The sequence below is a fragment of the Dasypus novemcinctus genome, chromosome 28 (genome assembly GCF_030445035.2).
Source record: "Dasypus novemcinctus isolate mDasNov1 chromosome 28, mDasNov1.1.hap2, whole genome shotgun sequence".
Classification (NCBI taxonomy): Eukaryota; Metazoa; Chordata; class Mammalia; order Cingulata; family Dasypodidae; genus Dasypus; species Dasypus novemcinctus.
The window spans coordinates 2590282-2603103 of NC_080700.1; positions in this window are offsets into that span (position 1 = coordinate 2590282).

The following is a 12822-nucleotide window of genomic DNA, read 5'->3' on the forward strand; positions in this document are numbered from 1 at the left end:
TCTTCTCTTCTTGTCTTTCTCCTGTAGGATCCACCAGGATTCAATCCTGAGAACCTCTGATGTGGAGAGAGGTTCCCTGTCAATTGTGCTACCTCAGTTCCTGATTTCTGCTATGCTTCACCTTGACTCTCCCCTTTGTCTCTCTTTTGTTGCATCATCATCTTGCTGCATGACTCACTTGTGTGGGCACTGGCTCAGCACAGGTTTTAGACACATTATTTCTTGATCTACAAAAGGAGTATTCATGCACTACTTTTTATGTCCTCTTCTCTCATTATCTTGAGTCAATTATCACCCACAGATTACCTCTGGGAAATGTCTATTATAGATGGCAAAGACCATGCTCCTATCATGTTCCCTAAAGCCTTCTGGAACTCAATATAGAGGCACTTGTTATAAAGTAGGATTATTCTTGTCAGGATACAGTATTTTAAATAAATCTGCCCACCTGAGCTTGCTTGAGTGAAACAGGATTGGACATTTACCTTAAATCCTGACTTTCCAACTGGCATAAGAAAACAGTATTTTCTTGTGTTTATGTTATTAGTTTCTTTTTTCCTTCTCCTATACCTCACTCCATGAATCACCTACACTTCTTTCCTGCAGTGTTCACTTAATTGTTGAGAGACCATGCTAATAAGTCTAGAATACAAATTATAGATAGGGAAGGTATGCACACAAAGAGACTGTCATCTCTTTGTTTTTTTTTTTTTGCGTTAAAAGATTTCACTCTAGAACTTTGAGGAGAATTGCTAGTTTATCATGTAGATGAAGAGTGAACATACACCAACATTGGATGGACCCTATGACAGCAATGCAAGCAGGAGCTGAAGGGGCTTCACAGACTACCTAGAGCTTTAATGTGCAGAATGCTAATTTATATTTATAGTTAAATCAATTTATTCATGTGCTTGTGTTTATCTACAAAATGGAAATAATGATTTATGCATGGTATTGCTCAATTATTTATTTTATGAAAGATAGTCTATAATTTTCTCATTACCAATCTGTATCAAGAATTTTTCATTTTTTCAATTTCAATCAATGAACATAATTATTTATATTTCCGGTGTAATTATTGGACTATCGTAGTATATGATGAAAGAGCATATAAAAATCTGTTCATTAGTTATCTTAAAGCTTCCAAACCATTGCTTGCATATAACTCACCCAAAAATATTTTGTAAGAATTAGTAAATTATAAATTAAATGGATGTGTAAATGAATAAATTAAAGAGGAAATATTATTATGAAGAAAATATATCTTCCATTTGTTTCAGGTGAATTAATTCATCTTTTATGTCTTTTCAGAAAAGGCAGTATGTAATTTACACTCTGAGGGATGAGAGCAGCCATGCAATAATCTATTCACCCCAGGTAAACTTTAATGAGCAAAGGACTCCCTGACACCTTCCAGTCTGCATACAAGAAAATGGTCCTAATTATTCAAAAATCTTTCAATACTTTTAATATTGACTTTATATGGTCATAGTAGTTGGAACAAAAGAAGTAATAGTTAATGCCATTTTTCATTTGCTTGGTGAAAACAACAGCCATTTGCATATTTAAGATGAGATAATGTACATTCCAAGAGCCAGTTGCTTTATCATATTGTCAGTGATTTGTATTACATATTTATACATTTTCAAACATCGATACCATTCTGAGTATCCCCCTTTTGAAATGCTTTATAAAAGTTAAATTCCTAAAGTAGGTATTATAAAATGTTATATTGATAAGGAAATTTAGGCTAAAAGATGTTTGAGAGTCTCCTCTGTGCAACAAAGCAAATAAATGACAAAACTGGGATATGAAAAGCATATCTTTCCCTGAAGGCCATGACATTTCACCTCTGAGGAAGTGTTATGGGGAAATTCTAGGTAGAAACCTAAAACTTATCGGTGAATGTCACATACTCAAAACGAAAAAAATCACTCCTTGTGCAAAACTTATTGCATTGAATTGTGTACCACAGTTTGGACATGTTCTTGGTCTTGGCTGCATTCTGGTGAGTGTACACCCATTGTAGATAAATATCCTCAAGATGTTACTTTTTTTTTTTACATTTTAAAAATTTACTTATTTTTTCTTCATTTTCTTTTAATGTGTCATTAAAAAATATGAGGTCCCCATATACTCCCCACCCCCCCACCCCACCCCTCCCACATCAACAACCTCTTCCATCATCATGGCACATCCATTGCACTAAGATGTTACTTAAATTAACATATGGCCCCTCTGAATCAGGTAGGGGCTTGACTCCAGATTACTAGGGTCCTTTATGGGCAGAATAAAAGTGAGATGAAGAGAGAAGTCCAGAGAGCTCTATTTGCTTTGATGTGTGACAGGAAAGAAAAGGACCAAGGACCAAGGAGAGCCTACAGCAAGACCTGAAAGTGAGTCTTCTGGGGGAAAGCACCTCTTTGTTGATGCACTGAATTTACACTTCTTCTAACCTCAACAGGTTGAGCCAATAAATTCTACTGTTTATGACAAGTCATTATACAAATTTTTTATTAGCAGCCAGAAAACTACACTTAGAAAGCCCATCGAATTTCTAAAATATGGTAGTAGTAGTAGTCTGCTTAGAATTTGTATTAATGATTGTCTCAAACTAAGGAATGAAACAGCATAGTTTAGGATAAAGCTATGTATAAATATTGAAGTAGCCATTTTTAATCAAGATGATCAGATATGTTATCAATAATTTGGCAAAAATCAGTTTGTCATAAAATAACAAGAACAAAAACTACTTAATGAACCATTTTTGAAGGTCCTGAAATACTTATCACCAGAGATGAATAGGAGAGCCTTGCTATAGAAGGTTAGTCTGAACGTGACACTGACTAGCCTTTTAAGAGTTTGAAGAGGTTCTCTATATATTACAGGTAATTATGGTCATCATGATATTCCATTTTTTACCATGATGACCATAATTACCTGTAACATAGAGAACCTCTTCAAACTCTTAGAGAAAAGGAAAGTGTCATTTTCAGATTAAGTCCCTGTAGCAATACTCATTTATTCCTCTCTGCATCACCATCACAGAATCTTCAGGATTGGGGAATAACTGATAGTCTAGAGTAGAATTAGTGTTATTCTACTATAGTTTTTTGTTATTCTAGTAATGGAAGAAATTTTATCATTGATGTGGAGGCAGTGGCCATTGGAGGCTCTGAGATGAGGGAGAGAGAAAAATAGGTGTAATATGGGAATATTTTGAGGACATTTGAATTGTCCTGAATAACACTGCAATTTGAAATACAGGACATTATATAACTTGTCATAACTTACAAAATTGTGTGGAGGAGAATTTAATCTATAAAGTATAAATCCACATTTAGTGGCAATGATCCAATGTGTGTTCACCAATTTTAACAAATACCAGACTAATGAAGGATGTTGTTAATGTGTGTTAATATGGGAAAGTGTGGGAGGAGTAGGGAGTAGGGTGTATTGGGGGAGGAATCCCTTAAATTTTTAATGTATCATTTAAAAAGTAGAATTTTATAAAATGCTTTCATCAATTAAAAAAAAAGGGCCAGAAAATAAGATGTGGGGACATAGCAAATGTTCAATTAGCAGTGAGAAACTGAGGGTATAATATAAGCACTTCATAGGACAAGTACATTCCATGGTTTCAAGTATCAAGGAAAGTAAAAAATTAAGTAAGCCCATGACAATACAGGATGCTCTTTAAGATTTAGTATGTGCTTAAGATAGGATGCTGCAATACTTTCTGTGGGAGAAACAAAACACATGCTACTTATTTGCCACTAACAGGAACAGTGAAGACAGGGAAGGTTAGCAAGGAAGTATATGGTAGCGTAATCCATGAACTCATCTGTCATCTATAATCCACACATTTTGCCTATGTGCACAGCCTCTTTATGTAACAGCTTATTGAAATTCTGAAATATGTTCAGGTTTATTGGTAAACATAGCAAAATTTACACAGAATAGAAGACCTAACACAATTCATCTTAGTCACTTGAAGATGTTAGTAAATGGTAAATATTGATTCTTACAATAGTATCTACTAAAGCTCAAAGAAAGATTTTTAAAGTCAGTATTCCTATTTTCTAGAACTGTGAAGATTAAGTGTAGAGAAATTAATTAATACATGTATCAATCAATAACTTCATCACATTTTCAATAAGGTGATTCTTTGGTAAATTTTTGCCAATAATATATTTTAATAATTATGATAATAAAGATAAGAAATTTCCTATAGTTAAAAATTCAAAGAGTATAAACGGAAACAAAATGTCAAGTAAAAGTACACCTCCTTCAGTAACTGCTCCAAAGAATTTAAGGATTGTATTATTTCTAGAGATCTGCTATTTGAAATTTATTACAAATATTAAATTAATGAGGTAGGCATTATTCAAGATATTTATTGGAGAATTTTGTCTGGGATTTCCAATGATGTCATGTACTACATCTAAGATAATCTAAAGTATTTTATAACAAAAAAGGGGGAGGGTCTAGGAAATGTACCCAAGTTCTACCAATTTTAAGTTGTATGAGATCATTTTAAAATACTGCAAAGCAAGCACCAGTGGATGTCACAAAATAATTTCTTAGATCTGAGGTAATTAATGATTGTTTATATATATATATATGATGTTGGATATTAGTGACTTTCCAGAATTATTTCAGATACTGATGACACTCACATTAGGGACAATAGGGAAACATGAGTGAAGCTTCTGAAGAATGAGAAAAGACAGGGAATCAGAGATAGAATATTAAATGAGAGCAGAAAGAAGAAAAGAAAGAAGGAAGATAGGGTAGGAAGAGAAGGTAAAAACAGCAGAATCCCAAGGTAAGGAAGGTGGAGTGTACTAAGAATACAATAAGGAACTGACTCCTGAGAGATGACACCTTAGATCCTCATTCACCTTTAATGGAATGAGTGACTGTAATAATATAGAGGATAATCTTGGGAGAGCAGAGATGTGGCCCCAGTGGAGGAAATCTTTATAGTATTATTCAGTGTTGACAGGGCTTCCAAAAGCTGGAAACGGGGCATTTGAAATTCTGATGAAGATGGTATTGGAACAAGATGATTAGATGCTGGCATGAGCCAGATTGTTAAGGTTCAAAAAATACTTAGATTGATGAAAAATACACAGTTTGGAAAGGGCTAGTGAGTAAAGATTGGGAAAATAAATTATTAAATTAATTAATCACTATTTCAGAAATGAACCTCCTGAAACTGAGTTTATGAAAATTCAATGAGTGCATGAAGGAGGATGACAAAACTTGGAATTAAAGAGGAAATAGTGGCATCAATGTCCAAAGTGAGAAAGGGATGACTGGGGCATTCAAATTAGCCTTAGTTATGGAGGGCTACATGTACCCTAAGACTACAGATAAGATTGGTGAAAATACATAGGAATATATTTTATTGAGATTATTTGGCAAAAACTAATAGGATTTAAAAATGGATATAAAAGTATGTTGATGTAGTGAAGATGCTGGTTAAACAAATATTTTACATTCCTGTATTGGCTGAAATATAGATTATAATAGATTGTACTGAATGGATGTCTTCATATACTTTTGGGCAAGGCTGGGAAATATAAAAATATGGAAAAATAAGGATATGGTTTGAATAATTCTGTCTATCTACATAGTACTCGATATGTAGCAAATAAATGGAGTGATGGTTCAACTCTGGACCAGTGATTAAATAAAGGCTCCTGAAGTACTTAGAAGGTGGGAAGTAACCATAAAAATGAATGGTCAACCTTAGAAAGGTGAAACTCAGTAGGATGGGGAGTCCTAGAGGAGGAAATGCATCATGAGACACTCTGCCATCTGAACAGAGAAATGTCCACTTACATTATCTCTGCTTTCTAAGTTTACTTGATCTCCCAGTGGCCTAGTTTTGTTTTGTTTTGTATATTACTTCCCAATTTGTAATTACAATTAGAATTACAATGTATATGATTAAGTAAAGTACATAGGACGTTATAAATTAAAAATTTTTCTGCTAACATCTTTCAATTGTTGATTATGGTACCTAGGCCAAGGAATGATGAAAATGAAGCCCTAAGGGATTTTATAAAATGAGAGAGAGGGAGAGAGAGCGAGAGAAGGGGTGGGTGGAGAGAGAGAGAGAGAGAGAGAGAGAGAGAGAGAGAGAGAGAGAGAATGAGAAGCAGAGCAAGAAAAATAGAGACAATGAGAGATAGTGAAGAATCAAACATGAAAATAAAAACAGTACATCTTAATTGCTAGGAAGAGATATATTTAGTAAGCACAAATGTTATCATAGAGAGAGAGAAATTTAATTTGGCTTCCAAATGAAATGAGTAGCAAAAGAAATAGTGCAGTATAGTACAAATAAAATAATTTTTCAACCTGGAGGTCACATAATGGATTAAAACTGCTTATAAATTAAGAAAGACTCTGATCTGAGTAGCTTTCTATCAGTATTCAGATTCTGTTAGATCATGAACTAATGATAAATATTAATATTTAGATGATATTTCTGAAAAGCCAATTGTATAGAAATTAGCTATATGAATTCAAAATATCCTCTAGGCAAAAAACTCCCCTATACATATTTTACAGTTAAATGACAAAATTTATACAAATATAAAAATTAGCTTTTTAAGATTTCATTTTAATGCTAACAGTCCTCTAAAAATAAAGTTTGAGGGTGGGGGCAGTGGGGTTGAATGGGACTTCATATTTTTTGAATGTAATATATTTTTTTAAATGAATAAAAAAATAAAAATAAATAAAAATAAAGTTTGAGGCAGGGAGACTAATGATGGTTGATGCAACATTTTGCTGTTTTGATAATTGCCAATACAGAGCAAATGGATAAACATGAGTCTATAAATATACTTGTGCTCATTTCTTCCCTCCTGTTCACTTTCCATTCTTTTTAGGGATTATTTGTCTTTGGTTCTCCACATCCAGAGCAAATTACCCTAAAAATGCCAAACTCTACCATGGTGAGTGAATTACTGCTTACAAGATTTTCTGACATGTGGGAGTTCAGAGTCTTACACGCCACACTATTCCTACTGGTGAACTTGGCAACCCTGATGGGGAAATTTCTCATTGTCACAGTAACTACCCTCAACCAGAGTCTTCACACCCCATGTACTTCTTCCTTAGGAATCTGTCTTGGACATGTGTGACATTTCTGTCACTGTTCCCAAAGCAAGTGTCATCTTCCTGCTTGACAATAGAGTGATCTCCTTGGTGGGATGTGCAGCTCAGGTCTTTCTTGTGATTTTCTTTGCTTGTGCTGAACTGATTTTCCTCACCATCATGGCCTTTGACTACAGTGTGGCCATCTGCCAGTCCCCCCACTACCCTGTTATCATGAACCCTGTGTTCTGTGTCCAGATGACACTGGTCACCTTACTCAGTGGTATGGTCTATGCAGCATTCTATACAGGAAATGCATTCTGGCTGCCCTTCTGTCATTCCAATGTGATCCATCAGTTTTTTTTTGTGTGATGTTCCCTCTCTCCTGAAACTCTCCTACTCTGGGATCTTAATCAATGAAATTTTCATTTTTGTATCTGCAGTGGTGTTGGATGGTGGATGATTTGCCTTCATCATCATGTCTTATATTGGTATATTTTCTACTGTGCTCAAGTTTCCAACCAAAGTAGAACAAGGAAAGGTCTTTTCCACCTGTGTCCCTCACATCAGTGGGGTGACTTTTGTTATCTCAGGTGCTGCTGTATATATGAAGCCAACCTCCAACTCACCCACAATTCAGGACATGATCACCTCTGTATTTTATTCTACAGTCCCTCCTTTCTTGAATCCTATAATTTACAGTCTTAGAAACAAGCAGATAAAGGAGGCTTTAAGGAGGATTATCAGCAGAAAGATTTATATGGGAAAATGATAGGATAATTAAGTGAAGACCTTCCCAATTTAATGAGGTGAGCTGAAAAATATCTGTTAAACTTCTAGCTTTTTTCCAACTTTAAGGGAGAAGACTTGAATTTTCAGAGATAGTCATTGTGTCATGTGTCTGCATAGCAATAACATAATTGTATTTTATTTAGAGATTTCTCCTTCAAAAACTGAATATTCTAGGATACTTGAAACACCATTGCATAAGTCTTGTGTCTTTTGCTAATTACTTCTGTTTCAATTGATTTTCCTTTAAACTCATAGTGTTCTAGAAAATATAAACTATACAATAACTTCATGAGAAGTTTTCTGCACTTTTAGGTGTCAGAAATAAGAATTCATTCATCGTGTGGTTAAATGATTCTAAATATATATTAACATCTGAAAGCTGGACATAAAATTAAATGAAAGGTTTTGTTCTTGATAAAAGGTAAGCATCTGAAAGATGTCATTGGTATATATAAATAAAGATACCTCTCCTTATCAGGATACAGTAGAAGAAATTTTAAATAAGAATTATTTTTGTTCTAAGCAATCATGCACATGGTTCACCAACACACCAAACTGTGGGAATATTTGTTACAGATTAGGAGACAATATCATCAGAGTATTATCACCAACCATTGTCCATAAAGTACATTTGGCACACTTTTTCCATTCACCCCATTATCAACACAGTACATCTTTGTCATTGATGCAAGAATGTTACAGTATTGCTGTTAACCACAGTCCATAGCTCACACCAATTGTATTTTTCCCATGCTTCTCCATATTTCCACCACCCTGCAATAGTGAGGTACATCCACTCTAACTCACAGGACACTCTTGCATCCGAACCATCAAGCACAGCAAAAAAATATGTATTTACAAAGTTGTAAATCACTGGTAGTTTAGAAAGTTTAGGATCAAAACTAAGTAGACTTTTCTAAGCCAAACTCTACACTTAAATGCATTACCTTCCCCCCAGCATGTGACATGACTCCCGGAGATGAGCTTCCCTGGCACCAAGGGATTACTACCATCACCAGCTGGTGATGCAACTAGAAAAAGACCTTGAATAAAAGCGGGAAATTTTAAAGACAAATGAATTTATATGACTAAAAGACTTCAAAGTGAGTCAGGAGGGCATCAGAGGGGTCACACTTACACACATCTCAGCAGGATCCCAGGAACAGCCAAAGTAGATACAACCCTAGGTACTGGTGCTCCTGAGGGTTACAGAGATACACGGGTTCTATGGTCATGACAGATGGCTCTGGAGTTCAATGCCTTGCCAGTGGGCCCCACTTTGGAATTGGGGCTTCTGATTGTGATGGAGTTAGACTCAGATGTGGCCTCTCTACACATGACTCTTCTGTCAATTTTATCAAACCTGTGATTGGTGATGGGGTTTGTGCAAGCTCAGGAGACTTGAATCTCTGGACTGTCTATGTGCCAACTGGGCCCTGAGCCTCAGCAGAGTTGCAACACCTACTCTCTGGTTTGTTGGACTTACCCAGGTCAGCTGATGGGGAGGTGAGAATGGTCAACCACAACACCAGGGAACTGAGAGTGTCTACAGCTGCAAGCAGGAGAATCATATCCATCAGTCATATGTCATCTAAGACCTTCTCAATTTAGAGGTGGAGTGGACACTGCCATCCCAGGGTCTACAGGATGGAGGAATATATAATGGATTGGAGTGGATTTGTTGGTATTCTACTATAGAATTGTTGTGACTCTAACAATGGAAGAAATTGTATCATTGATGTGGAGAAGTGGCCACAGGAGTTGCTGAGGGCAGGGAGAGGGAGGAAGAGATGTGATATGGGGCATTTTTGGGACTTGGAGTTTTTGTGAATAATACTGCAGGTACAGATGCAGGACATTGTATATCCTGCCATAACCCACTGAAAGGACTGGGAAAGAGTGTGATCTACAATGTAAACTATGCTCCATGCAGTGTGGCAGTGCTCTAAGGTGTATTCACCAAATGCAATGAATATGCCTTATTGATGAAAAGGGATGTTGATGTGGGAGGAGTGGAGGGGGGTGCTGAGTGGGGTATATGGGAGCCCCTTATATTTTTTAATGTAACATTTTGTGTGATCTATTTATCTGTAAGAAAAAGACAATAAAAAGTACATTAATTGTTTTAAAAATCTAAGTAGCCTTATTATTCTGCTAGAGACTTATTACTCAAGCAATGAAAGAGCTCTTATCATTGCTATAAAGGCAGTGGCCACCAAAGATTCTAAGGGATGGGAGAGGGAAGGATAGGTATAATATGGGGGCATTTTTGGGTCACTGGCATGGTCCTGGATGACACTGCAGTGACACATGTGGCCAATGTATATTTTGTCATAATTTACAAAATTGTGTGGAAAAGAGTGTAAAAATAGTGTAAACTGTAGTCCCTGGTAAGTGGCAATGCTTCAATATGTGGTCAACTTTTTTATCAAATATATCATACTACTTAAGGATGTTGTTAATGTGGGAAAGTATGGGACATGAAGGGGATGGGGCATATGGGAATCCCCAATATTTTTTATGTAACATTTATATAATCCTAAGTTTCTTTTAAAATAAGAAAATAATTTTTTTAAAAAACCTTTCCTAGCAGGTCTTAAGTTCTCTATATAAAGACAAATGTGAGGTAAATATTTCCTCTTTCTACCTTATGATAATTTCACATCTACTAGCAACATAACAAGATGGGGAAATGATGAAATTATATGTTTCTACTGCATATTTTACATGTATTTATGTATTAGGGTCTATAATCCATATAGTAACCCTGTGTTAGGAGCAGCACTCTCTAATGGCTGACAAATATTTTGCTACATTGGATAAATAACTTTCTAAAACATATTTATTTTCACATATAAACAATAAATGTTGCTGTATTCCGTTTTGTAAATTGGGACCTTGACTACCACTCATTAAAACCAGCATTGCCTCATTTGCTACTTTTTTTTTTTTTTTTTTTTTTAATTGACTTTGTAATAATATTACATTAAAAATATATATGTGAGGTCCCATTATCACAGGGCACTGATAGGTAATTACATGGGTAATTATAATATTTGCAAATTATGATGTTTTATGCATATTTTTATTATATACCATTTGCATTAAAGTTATATGAAGCATATTCCATAATATATAAATGGACACTTATACATTATGTCTATTTGTAATTGTAAAATGTGTTGTGATTGAAATGGGAAATTTTAGTTTGTGTAAATGTTCTTAGATACAAATTAAATACTTAAAAATAAGTAAAATTGTACTCAACAACACAGTGAACCCTGATGTAGACTATGGACTATACTAATATTTATAATTGCAATAATACATTTCCTTCAATTGTAAAAAGGCACCACAGTAATGCAGATGTTAATAATAGGTTGGTATATGAGAACTCTGTATTTTCTCTATGATTGTCTTGTCAATCTACAACTTACATAATTAAATAAAAAAGAATATTACTAGAAACCAAAAAAATTATACTATGTAGCAGGTATATATAAACTATAATACAATGTACAATCCAAGTTGGTGAAAAATGCCTTGAAGCAAATAGTCACCATTTCCTTTAGAATTTAGAGAGCTCATTTTGAAATATTTTTGTGAATGAGAGGGCATAACATTTGCACCATATAATTACATAACATGGCAACCCCAAAATTATCAGAATTGGGGAATGAATAATGGACTAAAGTAGACATTATTATTCCAGCAATGGAAGATCTCATCATTGATATAGAGGCAGTGGCCTGCTGAGTTTAGGAGGGGAGGGAGAGGGAAGAACAATATGGGCATTTTGAAGACATTGGAATTGCCCTGCATGACATTGCAATGATGGATATAGGCAATTATATATTTTGTCATAACTTAGAAAATTGTGCAGGACAGAGTTTAAACATAATGTAAACTGTAATCCACAGTTAGTTGCAATGTTTCAGTACATATTCATGAATTAGAAAAAATATTGAGAGATATTGTTAATGCGTGAAAGTGTGAGAGGTCTAGAGAGTGAGCCATATGGGAATCCCTTGTATTTTTTATATAACATTTATGTAATCTAAAGTATCTTTAAAAAAATAAAGAATAGGGAAATGGATGTGGCTCAAGTGATAGAGCTTCTGCCTACCATATGGGAGGACCTGGGTTCTGTCCCTGGGGCCTCCTGGTGAAAAACAAGAGAAAGTGTGCCCCCACAGCAAGCCAATGCCTGCACAAGTGCCGCGTGGTAAGCCAGTGTCCACGCGAGTGCTTGCATGATGAGCCAGTGCCCCACGCAAGTGTCACACAGCAAGATGATGATGCATCAAAAGAGAGGCAAGGGAAGAGTCAAGATGAAGCACAGCAGAAGCCAGGAACTGAGGTGGTACAATTGACAGGGAACCTCTCTTCATCAGAGGTCTCCAGGATTGAATCCTGGTGAATCCTAGTGTAGAGAAAATAAGAAAAGAAGACAACACAGACAGCAAAAATAGCAGGGCAAGAAGAGAAGATGGGGGGAAATAAATAATCCTTGGAAAAAAAATAAATACATTAAAAAATTTTTAAAGGATCATAATTAAACAGTTTAATGTTTATCTCATTAAAATTGATGGGACAAAGTAGAAAGTAAGAATATGATTTGAGTATGTAATTTAGTAGCTTGCCCAAATTAAGACTCATAGAACTCTACTCCATAAATATGTAAAATATATTTTCTTTACAAATACACATTGATAGTTTACTAAAATGGACCCTATTTTGGGCCATAAGGACATCTACATGAAGTTCAAAACCCTGAAATTCTACATAACATGCACTTTGAGCTCAGATATCAAGGCAATAAGGCAACAGTGAAATCTCTGAGTAATTATTCATATTTTTGTAACTCCTGGCAATTCTATCAGTTTGCTTTATACCTTTTGAAGCCTTCTTTGT